The sequence below is a fragment of the Herpailurus yagouaroundi genome, unplaced genomic scaffold, assembly GCF_014898765.1.
Source record: "Herpailurus yagouaroundi ecotype Mexico unplaced genomic scaffold, PumYag 77, whole genome shotgun sequence".
Classification (NCBI taxonomy): domain Eukaryota; kingdom Metazoa; phylum Chordata; class Mammalia; order Carnivora; family Felidae; genus Herpailurus; species Herpailurus yagouaroundi.
In genome coordinates, this window is record NW_024412388.1 from 87,422,796 (window position 1) to 87,441,413 (window position 18,618).

Genomic DNA, 18,618 nt, shown 5'->3' on the forward strand with positions numbered 1-18,618 from the left:
ATAAAAACAACAAAAGGGCAAATATTTGGTAAGTCTGAATGAACATTGGCTGAATAAAATAATAAACTATCTTGTGAGGTTTAAGGTTATGTATATGGTGTATAATAATATATAATGTATAATTATATGTAATATGTATATAGAATATAATATAGCCACAAAATATACATAAGATATAATTGCTATATGTATATGTTAACATTTTGTATTTAGCAATAATTATATGTATAATTAAAATATACAATGATAATATGAATGGGGGAGGGTTAAGTATATTAAGGTGTTCCTCATTATTCTTATATAGGTGAATCAAAAATATATGTTGTGATTTCTAAAAAATAATAGAAAAAGTATATAAAATCTCCAAAGCAGTGGAGGTGAAAATGAAATAATAAAAAAAAAATTTCAATCCAAAGGAAAGTGAGAGAGGAGTTAAATAGGAATATTGAATATATAGAACAAATAGTATGTAATAAGATGGTAGATTTACATTAAAATATGTTTTTAATCTAATTTAATCTAAATAGACCAAATCCTTCAGTTTAAAAGGTGAAGTTTGACACACTGCATAAAAAAAACAAAACAACATAATGTTACTTAAAGAACATCTAAATATTTTTTTGTCATGGGGAAGAAAGGAAAAGTTTTATTTTTTTATTTTTTTATATTTTATTGTCAAATTGGTTTCCATACAACACCCAGTGCTCATCCCAGCAGTTGCCTACCTCAGTGCCCATCACCCACTTTCCCCTCTCCCCCACCCCCCATCAACCCTCAGTTTGTTCTCAGTTTTTAAGAGTTTCTTATGGTTTGCCTCCTTCCCTCTCTGTAACTTTTTTCCCCCCTTCCCCTCCCCCTTGGTCTTCTGTTAAGTTTCTCAGGATCCACATAAGAGTGAAAACATATGGTATCTGTCTTTCTCTGTGTGACTTATTTCACTTAGCATAACACTCTCCAGTTCCATTGCTACAAAGGGCCATATTTCATTCTTTCTCATTGCCACGTAGTATTCCATTGTGTGTATAAACCACATCTTTATCCATTTGTCAGTTGACAGGCATTTAGGATCTTTTCATAATTTGACTATTGTTGAAAGTGCTGCTATAAACATTGGGGTACAAGTGCCCCTATGCATCAGCACTCCTGTATCCCATGGGTAAATTCCTAGCAGTGCTACTGCTGGGTCATAGGGTAGGTCTATTTTTAATTTTTTGAGAAACCTCCACACTGTTTTCCAGAGTGGCTGCACCAGTTTGCATTCCCAGCAACAGTGCAAGAGGGTTCCCGTTTCTCCACATCCTCTTCAGCATCTATAGTCTCCTGATTTGTTCATTTTAGTCACTCTGACTGGTGTGAGGTGTCTCAGTGTGGTTTTGATTTGTATTTCCCTGATGAGGAGTGACATTGAGCATCTTTTCATGTGCCTGTTGGCCATCTGGCTGTCTTCTGCCCATTTCTTCATAAGATTATTTGGTTTTAGGGTGTGGAGTTTGGTGAGTTCTTTATATATTTTGGATACTAGCCCTTTGTCCGATATGTCATTTGCAAATATCTTTTCCCATTCTGTCGGTTGCCTTTTAGTTTTGTTAATTGTTTCCTTTGCAGAAGCATATCTAAATATTAAAACCATAGAAATGTTGAAAACCATTACTAGAAGCAGAGAATATTACAAATGTTCAATTTAGTAAGAAGATAAACAATTTGACATTGTATTCACCTAGTAGCATAGCATTGAAACTTAAAAAATAAAAACTAACCTAATTGTAAGGAGAAATGGACAAATTTACAGTCAGAACATGGTCTTTTTTTGTAATGTTTATTTTTTTTGAGAGAGCGCAAGTGGGGGAGGGACAGAGAGAGGGTAACAGATCTGAAGCAGGCTCCCAACTGACAGGCTGACAGCAGTGAGCCCAGTGTGGGGCTCAAACTCAGTAACAGCATGACCTGAGCTGAAGTCCAGGCTCAACTGACTGGGCCACCCAGGTGCCCCAGAACATGACATTTTTTAAAAAGAATTTTTTAAATTGTTTATTTATTTTTGAGAGAAGGAGAGAGAGTGCGAGTGGGAAAAGGGAGAGAGTGAGGGAGACTGAGGATCCAAAGGGGGCTCTGCTATGACAGCAGAGAACCCGATACAGGGCTCTAACTCACAAACTGTGAGAACATGACCTGGGCTGAAGTCAAGACTTGGATGCTTAACTGACTAAGCCACCCAGGCACCCCAGAAGATAACATTTCATTAAAAATTTTTTTTTCAATGTTTATTTTTTTGAGAGAAAGAGAGAGACACAGTGCAATTGGGGGAGGGGCAGAGAGAGAGAGGGAGACACAGAATCTGAAGGAGGCTCCAGGCTCTGAGCTGTCAGTACAGAGCCCCACATGGGGCTTGAACTCATAAACCGTGAGATCCTGACCTGAGCCAAAGTTGGCCGCTTAACTGACTGAGCCACCCAGGTGTCCCAAGCAAGACATTTTAATATGTCTTTCTTGGTAATTAACATAACAAGAAAAATCTTGAAAAATCTTGCAAGATTATAAAAGATTTGAATAACAATTTAGCAAACTTTAACTATTTTATATCTATATCTATACATGTGAAATAATACAATATACAATGCATAATATAACAATGGATATAATAGAATGTAGAACACATAATATGTATTTTATAATTCTATATTATATATCATATTTATTTATATAATATATACTGTATAATCATACATAATTATACCCTATATTATATAATATATTATATATAATATTTACTATATTGTAGGTAACAGGTCAAGTTTCCTAAATTTGCTTAAATTTTTACTTAAATATAAACATACTGTAGTTTAGTAATTTTATTTAATAAATTTGCAAGTATATGTGTGTGTGTGTATATATATATATATCCAAGGCCAAGTTTACTAATACATGTACATGCGTACTAAAATCTCAGTGGTTTATTAATTTTGTAAGACTATTTTTTACCATAATGCCTTGGTATACCAAATTTGTGTATTATCCCCGTAAAACAAATATTTTAATGGTCATAAATTTTAAACAGGATTTTCAGTAGCAGTCACAATAATGTCAGATCATTTCCCAGTGACATAATGATCTTCCAAAAGCTTTACTCTAATTTCTTCAGCTGGATGAGAAAATCAAAATATTATTGCAATTAACTTATTTTCTTTTTAAAGTAATTGAAAATACTGTAAAATACCATACAACTGGCATCGGTTAATGGTTTGGAAGGGTCTGTTGCTGTTGCTGCTAATGGAACCAACATGTTCACAGCTATGGCTTCACTTTTTGAAGATGCACAAGAAAGCCTGGAATCAAAATGAGTGAAATTAATTTAGAAGAACAGGCATTTACTCTAAATGAAAAGATAAGCTTCACAGAGTCTTGTTTAAATGCACTTTCTGCAGCTACATGTGTTGGCTTATGATTTTCTAACTCAGTCTTCTTAGCTACTTTTGAAATAGATTCTGAGCATTCTTCAGGAGATCTGTGCCTTTTTTGTGTTCAGTGATATCACTACTACCTTCAAAGTAGATGGCAAATATTGGCAATCTTTGCAAATTACAGGGTCATCATTAACTTTCTCAGAAATAGATATGTAGTACTTATTTTTCTATTAAACATACAGTTCCGTTCTTCTGAGCTCATGGCCAACAGGGTTTGTTTTAAATTGGAAAGTAATGAAAAATAATAAAATAAATAGTTACACGTTTACGATTCACAGTGAAAATAATGACAAAACCACTGTAGCAAGTGCATTCAGGCTACTTGTGCTCAGCAGCAGAATAGCTCATCATCTATTTTTCACACATACTTCATGTAGATCTGACATGTAGATCTAATTTCCCATCTTCCACTGACTCTGCTGGGTTGGCAACGTGTGGCTTCAGGCATATCACGGGCCTAGGGCATGGCCCAATGGACTGGTGGACCCAATAGTTGACAAGGGCAGTGGCCTTCTTGTTTGAGTGAATGCAGTCATTTCATCAGTAAGCCCTTGGCTTTCCTTGAAAGGAAAATGTTTGTTCTGTTGTGTATGAAGAAGAATTGAAAAATTCTGAATGCTGACTGTCTCTCAACTGTAACCATGTGTTGAAGACCATGGAACATGCCTCACATACACAAGACAAAACCATGGGAGCACCCGGAAGTACACAATGGAGAGCTACCACACTCATTAGAAACCATGCACTATAGGTGTTTATTAGATACTTTTTATTACATCAAGGAAACTCCATTCTATTCTTTGTATAGCACTTTTTCTCCAAGATGGATCAAGGAAAGCAATGATGCAAAATAATGACCAGGAATAAAAAATGGGACATTATTGCATATCCTGCAGTATCAGAAAAGATGATGATAGGATATTACAAACACTTTATGGAAAATCTGAAAACTTGAATGGAATGGAGACACTCTTAGAAAATTACCATTTACCAAAATGAACATAAAAAAAAATAGAAAATGTGAGTAGTTGTGTAGCTGTTTAAAAAATTGAAAAGATAACTTAAAAACTTTCCATAGAGAAAGTATCATGCCTAGATTACTTAATTATTGAATTCCGTCAAGCTTTTGGGACACAAGTAACTGCTATCTTTTACAAACTTTCAGAGACTAGAAATACTAGTCTCATTGTATACGAGACAGCCAGCATTAACCCCTTTCTCTTTTTTCAATTCTTCCTCATACACATGATACATATATCATGGTTTTAATAAAAAATCTGAAGGACAAGAAAATAAAATAGGCAAAAATCTCCTATAAATGTAGATCAAAATATCCTAAATAAAATATTAGTAAATCTAATACTGTGATAAATAAAAGGGATAGTATATTGTGACCAAGTTGAATTTATTTCAGGACTATGTGGTTGATATAGAAAATTAATGACATTTACTACATTTGCAGAGTAAAAATGGGAAAATACCCTATGGTAATTTTAATAGATAAACAGAGAAATTTTTCAAAATTCAATATTTTCATTAAATTAAGAAAAAGACCTCAGCAAAGTAGGAATGGAATGGTAATTCTTTTATTTGATAAAAAGTATTTAATAAACACCTACAGCATATCATTCTTAATGTTTAGTCGTTTGGTGCTAGAGCTTTGTAGAATTTTCCTGTTTCTCTTTTTTAAGTTTATTTATTTATTTTTGAGAGAGAGAGAGAGAGAGACTCCTAAGCAGGCTCTGCATCATAAGCACAGAGCCTGATGCAGGGCTCAAACTCATGAGCTATGAGATCATGACCTGAGCCGAAATCAAGAGTCAGACACTTAACTGACTGAGTCACCCAGGCATCTCTTCCTGTGAGTTTCAAAGCAAGACAAGGTGGCTCATTCTCACTAACTGTATAGGATATTTTTTTCTTGGAGGTTTTATCTGGTACAATAAAACAAAAACAAAAAACTAAAAAACACAAAATCATCAAAACAACAAAAGTTATATACATTTGAAAAAAACCCCTAATATTTGTATTATTCTTGGATGATACAATGTTATATGCAGAAAATGTGAGGCAATCTACAGAGAAATAATTCGAATTAATGATCATTTGGCAACATAATATACAAAAGTACTTATATACACTACCGGCAGTCAGAAACTGAAGTTTAAATAAGATACTTGGTTAAAATGTCAAGTACCTTGAAGTAAACCTATAAATAAAACTATGAAACTTTATTAAAATAAACTGAAAACACTGAAATAAATGGAAAGATAGACACTGTTCATGGATTTGAAGATTCAAATTTGCCAAAATGTTACTTTTCCCTAAATCAATCTATAGATTTAATTCAGATCCAATAAAAATTCCATTGGTTTTTTGTTTTTGTTTTTATAGATTGTGAAAACTTGATTCTAAAGTTTATATGGAACTACGGTACAAAGATTAAAGAATAGCCAAGTTAATATAAATCTACATTAAGTCGTACTGTGTGCTGTTAGCACAAGGGGAATGAAGAGAATAGAGTATCTAGAAAGAAACCAGGCATATATAGACACTTGATTTATGATACAGTGACATGCAGAGCAGTGGGGGAAAGGCTAGTATTGTCAATAAATGGCATTGGGACAGTTGGACATCTTTATTGTAGAAAATGAAATTGGATTTCCTGTCACACCTAACACAGAAATCAATTCCAGGTGGATTATGGACTTACATATAAAAAACAAAACAATAAAACTTGTACCAGATAACAAGGGGAATATCTTCATGACCTTAGGTAGGAAATAATTTCTTAAACATGACACAAAGTTCTTAAACATAAACATTAACTAAAAGAAGATCGATAAAGTTGGTTTCATTAAATTTAAGACGTTCTGTTCATTGACATACACCATGAAGATAATGAAAAGGCAACCACAAAGAGGGAGAACATATTTGCAACAATTTTAACCAAAATATTCAGAATACATAGAGAATTATTACAAATAATTTTTAAAAGAAAAAAAAAGACTATCAATCCAATAGAAACATGGGCAAGGCACTTCACAGATGAGGAAATCTAAATAACCAATGTACATTTTAAATTGTGTTTGGTGTACCTGGGGGGCTCAGTCAGTTAGTGTCTGACTCTCGGTTTCGACTCAGGACATGATCTCATGGTGTGGGGTTCTGGTGCCGCATAGGACTGGGTGCTGACAGCATAGAGCCTGCTTGGGATTCTCTGTCTCCCTCTCTCTTGGCCTCTCACCCACTTGTGCTGTTTCTGTTTCTCTCAAAATAAATAAATCAACTTGAAAAAGTTAATAAGTAAAATGGTGTTCAGCTCCACTGGTAAGCAAATAAAACCTGTCAAAACTTCAGTGAAAAACAATTGCATATCTACCAGATTGGAGAAAATTTGAAAGTAGGACAATTCCAAGGCAAGAACATGGAGAAATAAAGGATTCCAAAAACTCGTGGCATTGAACATCGATCCACACACTTTGGCAAATGCTTTGGCATTATCCAGCATGTGCAGATGTACACAAGCAGAAATTCCTCTCTCAGAGAGATATTTGCTATTAACTGAAATGCATACTTACGGGCACTATGGTACATTTGCCAAGAATGTGCAATGCTGCTTATAGCAACCCCAAATAGGATCCTGCCCAAGTGTCCGACGACAACAAAATAAACAAACAAATTGCTTATTCATGTAATGGGATAACATTTAGCACAGAAAACTTAAAAACTACAGCTATGTGCAACATATAAAAATTCTAAGAACATAATGTCAGCAAAAGAAATGAGACAAAAATGGACAAAAGTAAACAATTTTTTTTGGTAAACCAAATTGATTAGAGATTCCTGCTTATGTGGCACAATTATAGAGCAAAGCAAGGATGAATTATAATGGGATACTAGGTAACCCAGAGTGGGGATGCGCTTGAGATCAGGAAGGGACATGATAGAGGCATTTTCTGACACTGATGATGTTCAATATTTTGACTTTGGTGAATGTTACACAAGGATCCATTTTGCTATAATTGTTAAATGGTGCAGTTTCTTATAATTTATTAAAGTGTATAGCAATATTTCATATATTTTATGCATGTCATATTTCACAATTAAGAAATATTTAAGTAGCTGTGGGATATTGAGGGTATACAAAGAAGGGAAGGGTCAAATGTATGGGAGGAAGGGATTAGGAAAGTCCTCTTAGGAGGTTTCCCCTGAGTTGAGATTTGGAAGTGGCTTAAGGAAAAGGACCTCAGTTTTTAATCCCAGTCATAAATGCTTATTTGTTTGTTAAAATGTCCAGATTGGAAGGACTTGTTCAACTCGGCTATATCTGGAGGTACAAGTTGGGGTGGTAAGATGCTGGTGATAAATACCCTGGCTAAAACATTCAACCAGTATAAGGTCCATAGGCAACAGATACAGTTAAGTGTTGTCCTAGGCAATATGGTTTAGTTGCATGACAATTATTAATCTATTCATTCAAAAAGTATTTTCTGAACATCCACTATGTGCCATGCACTATTCAAGGTTCTGGGGATATAATGGTGTATGAGACTAATGTGGTTTCATTGACCATGATTAGCATGGGTTATTGTGGGCATCTGCCTATTGCCCAGGGTAGGTTGAGTGATTTGTGATCCTAGAATCACTGTAGAGTAGAAGTGTGCTTCTTGATCTCCTCCAAAATTGCCCAAATAAAATATGTTCTTTGATGTAAGGTCTATTAGATCAAATGGGTGTTCCTCAGCCCAGCACATGCTATCTGAAGCTTTGCCTTGTCCCAGATTTGCACCCACAGAGCTCAGCTGAGATTGGCCAATGCTTTCAGTTTGGGAGTTTGGGGAAATAAGGTAATACTTATACATAGTACTTCTCCTGTGTAAGCACTTAGATTTCTCCACCACTTTAGATTCCTTTAGATTTTAACTTTACCTTCAGCAGAGTTCACTGAGACCACAATAGAGGGATATTTTTTTGTTTGTAATGGCTTTCTTTACAGAGGATAATTTCAAAAAATAGTGAAAAGTAAAATGAAACTAATCTGAAGACCAACTCTGAAGTAACTACTGTTTTAAACTGTTGCTTTCATTCTAGAAGTTAGAAAGTGAATTCTCAGAACATTTTACCCTCCAATAGTATAACATTTGTTGTATGTTGGACTTTACCAGGTAGACCTGAGGAAGATCCTGAGGTAGAATTCTTGAACAGAAATTGTTTTTGCACATTTAGGTTAAAATACGGATGGTCCTCAAATTATGGTTTGACTTATCATTTAAAACATTTTTTAATGTTTATTCTTGAAAGAGAGAGATATAGAACATGAGTGGGGGAGGGGCAGAGAGAGAGAAAGAGAGATGGAGACACAGAATCTGAAGCAGGCTCCAGGCTCTGAGCAGTCAGCACAGAGCCCAACGCGAGGCTTGAACCCACCAACTGTGAGATCATGACCTGAGCCGAAGATGGACACTCAACCAGATGAGCCACTCAGGAGCCCCTGACTTCTCATCTTTTGACTTTACAATGGTATGAAAGCAATGTGCATTCAGTAGAAGCCATTCTTTGGATTTTGATCTTTTTCCAGGCTAGTGATATGTGGTACGGTACTCTCTCATGATGCTGGGCAGTGGCAGTGAGCCACAGCTCCCAGTCAGCCGCACAATCACGAGGGTAAGCCACGAGTACACTGAGAACCATTCTGTACCTGTGTAGCCATTCTGTTTCTCACTTTCAGTACAGGAGTCAATAAGTTACATGAAGTCTTCAACACTTTATTATAAAATAGAATTTGTGTCAGATGATGTTTCCTGATTAGAAGCTAATGTAAGTGTTTTGAGCATGTTTAAGAGGCTAGGTTAAGCTATGATGTTCCATAGCTTAGGTCTACAATTTTCAACTTTCAGTAGTTTCAACTTACGATGAGCTTATCAAGATGTAACTCCATCATAAGTTGAGAAAGATCTATACATGTGTATAATGCATGATGTGTCTTTACTTCATATTTCAATGATGTACACTAATTCTTTATTTTTAGTTTCAGTAACTTTGGCTTTTATCTGATCAAAAACAGGCCTCTTAGTTTGGTATACTGCTGACCTTCCCAGCATTTGATTGACAAGACAACTGATTCCTTCAGTTTCATGGCATATTCATTTCTCAAAGGTTACAAATACTCTTATCGTATTGGACCATATGTATTAACTAGAAGTGGCAATTTCTGAATTATTTGTCCTGCTATGGCTGTTTGTCTCAGCCTTAAAAGAAAGATCTTTTTCCAAAACTCCTTTTAAGAGACTGTAAACATACTAGCTAATTCAACAGATATTTACTGAGTGCCTGCTGTGTTCCAGACACTATGCTAGTTTTGAAAAAAAAAAAAAAAAAAAGACAGGCAAGTAAGATGCAACACCTGACCCCAGGACTTCACAATTAGTTGCGAGATTGACAGACAGAAATTGTCAACAGTGATGCGGTGTGATAAATGTGATGGTTGGAAGAGAATGCTGGTAAGAAAATAGGAAACACATTTAGCTTAGGTAGGAAGCAAAAATGAAGGTGTTTCTAAGTGGATGTAACCTGAGATGAGAACCGAAGATGGTTTAGGTCTGAGTCACTCAGGTAAAGTTGATAGGATGAATAGTGACCTGGGTGGAAGGAACAGAAGTCGTAAGACCCAGTGTGTGGAGGATGTGGTGAAGTCGGGACTGCAAGTCGTTTATGGTGGCTGAAGTGGCTGTGAAGTATGAAGTGGACAGAGAGCGAGACTAAAGGGGCTGGTAGAATCCAGGAAATCCAGGTAATTAAGGGCCTTATATATCATTCTGATGAATATTAACCTTATCCTGAAGATATCAGACAATGCCGTGAAACAGTATTAAGTAGAAAAGTGAGAAAACACTTGTATTTTAGACAGACTTCTCTGGTGGTGATTTGCAGAACAGCTAATAGAGTGAAAATCTGGTGTTTGGGGATAAGGCCATCTGACCAGAAGCAAGGTTAAAACACTAAGCTGAAGAAATTAAGTAGCATAGAGAGTTAATTTTATCCCAACTATCTACATAGTTCAGATTTATCTTTGAAAAATCTTCAGACCAGGGGCACCTAGGTGGTCCTTGATTTTGGCTCAGGTCATGATCCCAGGGTCACAGGATTGAGCCCCATGTTGAGCTCTGTGCTGAGCATGAAGCCTGTTTGAGATTCTCGCTCTCTCGCTCTCTCTCTCTCTCTCTCTCCCTCTCTCCCTGTCTCCCTCTCCCTCTCTCTCCCCCTCTGCCCCTCTCCTGCTCTCGTGTGTGCACATGTTCACACACACATGCACTCTCTATCTCTCTCTCCGTCTCTTGAATAAAAAAAAAAGAAAAATTTCCAGGTTATTGCTAACTCAATTTGCCTATAAAAGGTCAGCAGAATTTATGTAAATGAAACAAGATATATTCCTCCTTTGAATAGGGTACAAGACTTCAAAGACAAAAAATCTATAATGCTTTTCTAAGAATGTGTGATATAATGAGAAAAAACACAATGTCAAGAAAGCCCTGGCTTAAATTATTAATAAGCAAAGGTTAGGTGTTACTACAACCTGAATATTGTTTCAACAGTCACCAATATTTGGTAGCTAGTGATTTGTTCAATATTTTTCCAAAGATGAGTTAATGGCAATTTTGTAGATTATGGCAGGTGTTCAATCAGTTCAATCAGATTATGGCAGGTGTTCAATGTTGCAGGTGAGCAATATAATGTTGCTGGTTCTGTTAGAAATAATGTAGGAAGAGTGAGAAGTTAAGTGAATCTTCAAAATATTCTATCTATTAAAAGAGAGGACTTGAAGAAAGATTCAAGGAGAAGAATTTATGTGTATTTTCAGCTTTAGATATATTTGTAAATTAAAAGAGGGAAAAAAATATATATTGCTTATATATATAATATAGAAAGCAATATATATATTTATAAATTAAGAGGGAAAGCAATATATATTGCTTTACATATATAATATATTATAATTATAATATAATAAATAATATATTTATAATTATAATTATGTATATAATATAAATATACTATATATAATATAGTATATAAAGCAATATATATATATAATATATATATATATTATATATATAACAGATCTCCAAAGACAAGTTCCAATGTTTCCTCCTACTCGAGAACCATTAACTATTAACACTAAATTTCATGGTGATAGCTTAGGTTGAGATACCTAAAAGCATGTATATCTTAATTTTTAAAAAATGTTTATTTATTTTGAGAGAGAGAGAGAGAGAGATAGTAAGCAGGGGAGGGGCAGAGAGAGAGAGGGAGACAGAAATCCAAACAGGCTCTGCACTGCCAGTGCAGAACCCAACACGGGGCTTGAACCCATGAACCGTGAGATGATGACCTGAGCCGACATCAAGAGTCGGATGATTAGCCAACTGAGCCACCCAGACACCCCAAAACATGTATGTTTTAAATGGGTGTCCTAATATGATATCTCTCATTATAAAACACAGAAAATATCAGGATTGTTTGTGAAGGCCTAGATAGCACATATCTATGTTTAAAGCCCCGTGTTGTCCAGCTCAACTAGTCAAAGCTGGAAAGAACCAAATGCGAGATGTCTTATTTTGAACAAACACTTGACATTGCTATCAGATAAAATTACAAGCTAGAATTCTATACAAAGTCACATTGTAATTAAGCTGTTCTAATTGAATACTTTATCTTTTTTAATAGTTACCCTTGCCTTCAGTTTATTAGTAAACATTATCTAATAAAGTACTCTATTATATAGGAAAGTTTGAGCAAAAGGGAAATTGTTTGGGGAAATGAGTAAGCAATGGATAGAATCTGAAGTGAAATGTTACCTTGTGGCAGCCAGGCAATTATGTTCCTTCACAGAGTAAGTGCTTAGTATCCATTTTGTTCATGTAGAAGACATCTCTAGTGATTCAGAGGAGATAGAGAAGCAGTTCTTGGGTCGCTCCAGTTCCCTATAAAATGCTGAATTGAAAAGATTAATAAACACATAGTTGGATATTTATAGAATGAAGTGATTTTGTTTCCACTGCTGGTGATAAGGTGATGAGCGAAAGAATGGGCTGTACTTTGGATGTACGGTTTCTGGCCTTCGAAAGACTACCTTAGGGTCAACTCTGTTACGTTCTGCTTGACTGGGCTTTCGTGTAAGGAGATAGACCAGTCCCTTGACTATAATGATTCGCTTCCCCAGTTTATGTATCAGACAAAGTATGTGGCTTCTAAGAAAGTGGCCTTTATTTCCATCTCAGGAATCAGATGACCTTCTTACACAAACAAAAATCAGGATATGTGTTTTGAAAAGTAAGGATGTATTTAATACTACAATAGAAGTTGCTATATAATAATTACCTATTGATGTGCAACAAATTATCCCAGAACTTAGTGGCTTACAACAGCAAACATTTATTATCTCAACGCTTATGTGGGTCAGGAATCTGGGTGTGGTGTGGCCGAGTGTCTCTTGCTCAGGGTCTCTCATGAGGCTGAAGTGAGGGTGGTCAAGGTCAGTTATCTCAAGGTTCAATCAGAGGTGGATCTTCCAAGTTCACACAAGTGGTTTTTGGATGGACTCAGTTCCTACTGGGTTGTTGGACAGAAGGCTTAAGCTCCTTGCCATATGAGACTGTCCACAGGGCAACTCACAACATGGTCCCTGGCTTCTTCAGAGTGAATGAGCAAAAGAATGAGGGAGTGCCACCAAAGATGGACGGCCTAATCCCAGAAATGACATCCAATTACTTGTGCTGTAGCATAGTTGTTAGAAACCACTTACTAGGTGTAGCCCACACTCCAGAGGAGGGGTACTCAGAGGCATGAATACTAGAGGATAGGGATCCTTGGGGTCATCTTAGAGGCTGCCTTCTGCAAACTAGAAACCTGGCAAGTGTGAGCTCTTCTTTAAGTCCCCCTCTCTTAGTCAAATTCCTGCAGCCAAGATTCTCCATATTCTTTTTTCATTAGGATCCCTGTGCTGAATCTTCCAATATTTTCACTTTTTATTAGGGGTATTTCACCTAGACTGTTTTTGAGTATCTGCTCCTTAAAGCCATTAGCAGTGCCTAAAATTAGACTGTTATGACCTCAGAGATGAGTATACTAGCTGTGGCCTATGTTCTCTTGACCCAGCAATTTTGAGGATTTAGAAAAGCTTTAGAACCACCTTAGAATGTTTAAACATTCATTATCAATTTTAAATTCAGAGGATATGGAATGTGGTTGAGACTCCAGGACAGAGGATTTGGGAGATTTAACCCCGGCTTTGTTTGACTTGTAGGCAAAACTCATTGTCCTTCAGCCTCACGTTACTGTTGTTCTTGACCTGCTTTATGGCAGGATTGCACATGAAGAGGAAAAATGTCTTGAACCTGCTACCACCCAGGCCATTACATCTTTCTGATAAATACCAGGCTGCAGTAACTTGTGAACATTTCTCTCACTAGGTTTGGGTAATTAATTGCTGAGTCTCGCTGCTTTCTTTTGAGAAAGGGGCAGTATATAAAACACATTTTGTAAATAAAAATATGTCTGCTGCATCTGCTTTGAGAATAAATGCTGCAATTTGGCAATGTGGTCTAAGTTTGTCTATTCTGTTATGAATAGAGCAAGGTCAATGGTTTAATTAGTTCAGCATTTATCAAGCACCAGGGCCGTCAAGCATGATGCCAGGGCCCGGGAGTATGAGGATGAGTTATACACATTCCTGCCCTTGTAGAGTTCTCAGTCTGTTGGGAGGAACAATAAGGTAAACCAATAATAACAACATAATGTGATAAAATAGAGCTGCACATGGAAAGCAAAGAGGGCATGCAGAGGGCGTGTCTAACTCTGCCTGGGGATTTGTGTTCTAGAGCATCCCTTGGAATATAAACCCCAGAATATGTGATGTGTTCAGGAGGAGAAGCAGGTATGCTTGTAGCCTGTGCAGTCCTATCTTCAGGGGGAAAGGAGAATTATGTCTTCACTGAATTTTCCAGTGTTTTGTAATTACTAAGGTATTATCTCTAGAAGGTGGAAAATAGTTTAATTTTACTTTGGTGATTGTGTCTTTGAAATCAACTTCTACATGGGAAATGGCAAATTGAGCTTTTCCAAGAAACTATTCGCCAAGAAGCTCTTTCACGGGAGATGCTTTATTGACATCTCTGAAGGGGGTCCTAAAAGAGGGCAGAGGGTAGGTATGAGGAATATTTTGTGTTTAGCAGCATGCACCGTGATGTCAACTGCCTCACAATTTAATGCATTCACGTGTGCCTCTAAAGTTTGTATTGACTTTCATGAAAAATAACAGTTATACTAGTATGAGTATAGTGTTATCGCTACTAGTACAGTGCTAGTGTTAGTTTCATAGGACTGCCAAACAAAGTACCATGTAGTGAGTGGCTTAAAACAGGGTGTTAACAGAGCCATTCTTCTTCTGAGGTTTCTAGGGGAGAATCCTTCCTTGCCACTTCCAGCTTCTGGTGGCTCCCTGGTGTCTCTTGGTTTGTAAAGCATCACTCCGGTCTCTACCTCCATATTTCCATGGCCTTCTTCCAACCCTGTGTCTCTGTATTTTCTCCTCTTGTTATAAAGGCACCAGTCATTGTATGTAGGACTCACTCTAAATCCAAGATGATTTTGTTCTTGAGGTTATTAATTAATTTTATATCTGCAAAGACTCTTTCAAAATAAGGTCACATTCTCGATTCTGAATGGGTATGAAGTCTGGGGATCACTATTCAACTCAGTATAACTAGATTTATGGAAAAAGCGGAAGACATGTTTGTAGCTCAAGGCTAAAAGCATTATCCTTTTTCACACTTAAAAAAATGTGTATTTTTTCATATTGTTTTATACCTGGTGGTAAAAAGAAAACAAAACAGGGAAAGGCAGACTTTAAGGGCAGTTAGGAAAGATCATATAGAGGCAAGGAGATTTAACATGTGGAAGAATGTAAAATGCTTAGGACTGAAATATAAAGCATGGACTTAGCCTAACTAACCCAATGTTGTCCATCCAAAAATGTTTACAGATGTTTAGAATGAAAGTCAGCAATTTGATTCAAACAGGTAAGTTAGATTACATAGAGATGGGAGGGTAAGGGCCATTGAACTTTCCTAAACCATTGAAACTCTCTGTATTGACTTGGCCTTTTGAAAGTCTGTCCAATTTTTTCTAAGACATAAATCTAATATGCCATCTGCTAAGTCTTATTTATACCCATATTTAATTAAATCAAACCAAATCAACAATTAGTTATTGAATAACTGCTTGCAAGGGAAGATACTATATTGTGTATAAAGAAATAGGAAATGCAGTCCTTTCTTTAAGAAGCTTAGCTGTAGAGATAATCTAAATACAAATGGAAAGGTAAATGGAGATATAAGCAGTAAATAGCTATGTTAAGGCCTTTATTGCAGTTCAGAGGAGTGAAAGCTACTGTGGGTATTTTGAGAAGGAGTTTAATGCAAGAAGTTGGAGGCTCATATAAATAGTGGGAGGGCTGAGGGGTGCTGGCTTTTAGCACACCTGGAGGTGAAGGGGCTGCAGGAAACTACTGCTGAGGAGCTCAGCTGTCTGCAACTTTGGAGTGGTAGGAGTGGCAGGTCTCAGCGTTCTCAGTGGTAGGTTTTTATTCATGTGGGGTTCTGAGTCTGCTGGGGGAAATAATCAGGTAAACCAAGAATCAGATACAATGCAATAAGTGATATGATAGAGTTATGTGCAGGGTGCAAAAGGGGCCCAGGGAAGGGAGCACCGCTGGCCAAACCCCACATTTGCCAGCCAAGAGTACCCACTCATCTACCTGTAGATGCTGCAGGGGAATCAGGACCCATTCAAATCTGCCTTCTGGTTCTGTCCCTTGTTGGTAGAATCCAATGAGTCCTGCTGAAAAGAGCCTGGATGTGTAATTTCCAGGATTTCATCCTCTTCTGTAGAGGAGAGGGCTTAGCAGGGCAGCGGTGTTTCTGAGAGTCAACAGAAATGTCTGCTACAGTGGCCGAGAAAAGCAACCTGGAAGAAGGACATAATGGGAGGCTTGAGGAAAGGTGAGATTTGGATTAAAAAGGAAGAATAAATGTATACAATTTAGGTGGAACTAGGGCTGCGGGTATCCCAGAATGTGGTCAGGGCACAGCGATTATGAGAAATTGACTGGAGTGATATGGGAAATATGAGTGAATGACAAAGTTGTAAATGTAGGTTGGATCAGATCAGGGAAAACTCAATGCTGGGTTTGGGGTATTGAAATTGATTTTAAGTCAGTGGAGTCCAGTTTGTGGGCCTGAGATCTCTGGGGACTCGGGAGTTATTACTGTAAGAGGCTCTCTGATCCATATCTATAGCAAGCATAACCTGGACACTGAATAGATGGGTCTATTACATGTATCTGAGCTACTATTTGTACTGGACTATGAGTCATGTGAAAAATACAAATTAATTGTATATGTCTAACTGATAGCATTTTATTGTCTATATTTTCACTTAAAGGGGTTAATAGTAAAACTATTATCATGAGGTGATCTGTACAAAATTGTTGATATTGTTAAGGGGCTTTCATACTTCAGAAGTTTAGGATCACTATTCTAGGCGATACGAATCCATTGAAAGCTTTTGAGCAGCGTAAAGACAAAGTGAAATGATGGTTTAGGGAAATCAATCTGATCGCGCACCATAGATTTCAAAGTGGAGACTAAAGGCCACTAAACCAATAAGAAACCTCCTGTGGAAGTTCAGTTTGGGAAAACCAGTGAGCTGAGAATAAGCAATTCCTAAGCATGATGTGATGTGTGACAGTGGGTACACATTAAGAATGGTGCACCCACCATAGATTTATTACTTCTCAGCTACAAATCCACACTGTAGTGTCTGCTCTGTGAGAGAGGAGCTGACTCTGTTTGCCAGCTGACAAGGTGTTACGATTTGTCAGCGAAGGGTGCTGTAGGGACACCAGAGGAAGGACTACCTTTTATTGGTCCCAATGTGTGTCTCGCTCTGGATTCCTGCGGCACACATGGCTTCTCCAAGGTCTGGCTTTTGTCAGTGTGCAACGTCTCTAGCACCTGGCTCCTGTAGCATGAGTTGCTATAGCATGGTTCTTTTTTTTTTTTTTTTTTTTTGAAGAGAGAGAGGGTGCACAAGTGAGTGAGGGGCAGAGAGAGAGAGAGAGGGAGAGAGAGCAAGAGAGAGAGACAAGCATGGCTCACCTGATGCAGGACTTGAACTCATGAACTGTGAGATCATGACTTGAGCTGAAGTCAGATGCTTAACCGACTAAGCTACCCAGGTACCCACAATGGCATGGTTCCCTAGGCACCCCTTCAGGTGGCTTTGCAGCACAGCCACCAGTGAAGAACTACCACGAGGATGCTTTCTCTCAAAAACTTCAGAGCGCAATATTCCAGCAAATTCTGCTGGCACAGCACTTCAGCAACTTCTCTACCATCCAATGAGCAGTGACTGCACCTTCTCCAGTGAGGTTTGGATCAGCTCTGGTGGGGAAAATTCTTCAGCAGCGCTAGGTTAGCCCTAAGGGTAGTGACTGCTTCTTTATCTGCTCTGTTTTCCTTAGTGTTTCTTTCTTCTTATTAGTCAATACCCTCTTAAATTTAATAAACATTTAAATTAAATGTCCCCAAATTCCTGTATTTCTGTCTCTTGCTCTGTCCCTGACTGATGTAAATGGTAACTAATTTTGCTGGACACCCATAATTAAGCAACATCTTTCACACCTCTCTTTATTTGAAAATACAAAAGGCTATGTGTTGTAGTCCAATAAGGTCATGTTATTAACCATATATTTCTTGCTGCTGGGGAGCAGTAAAAGCAAGTATCATATAAGCTTTTTGAAGGCTGCAAACATGATGAGTTTCTTGAGCAAGTTCCTTATAAATAGAAAGGAACAAATTAACATTGTTTTTGAAATCTTTTCTATGGTTGATAGCAGGGTGATAGGAATTTTATTTATTAATTCTTCTAGTCATTAATCCATGTCTTCTCAGTTACATTGTGGCACTTTTTATTGTTATTGTGGAAATCCATCTGGGATTATGATGCTCAGGATTTCATCATTAAAACATATTTTTATACCCTCCTACTTTGGAATTTTAGCAGCAAGGTATCAGGTATTGTATTTTCATATGTT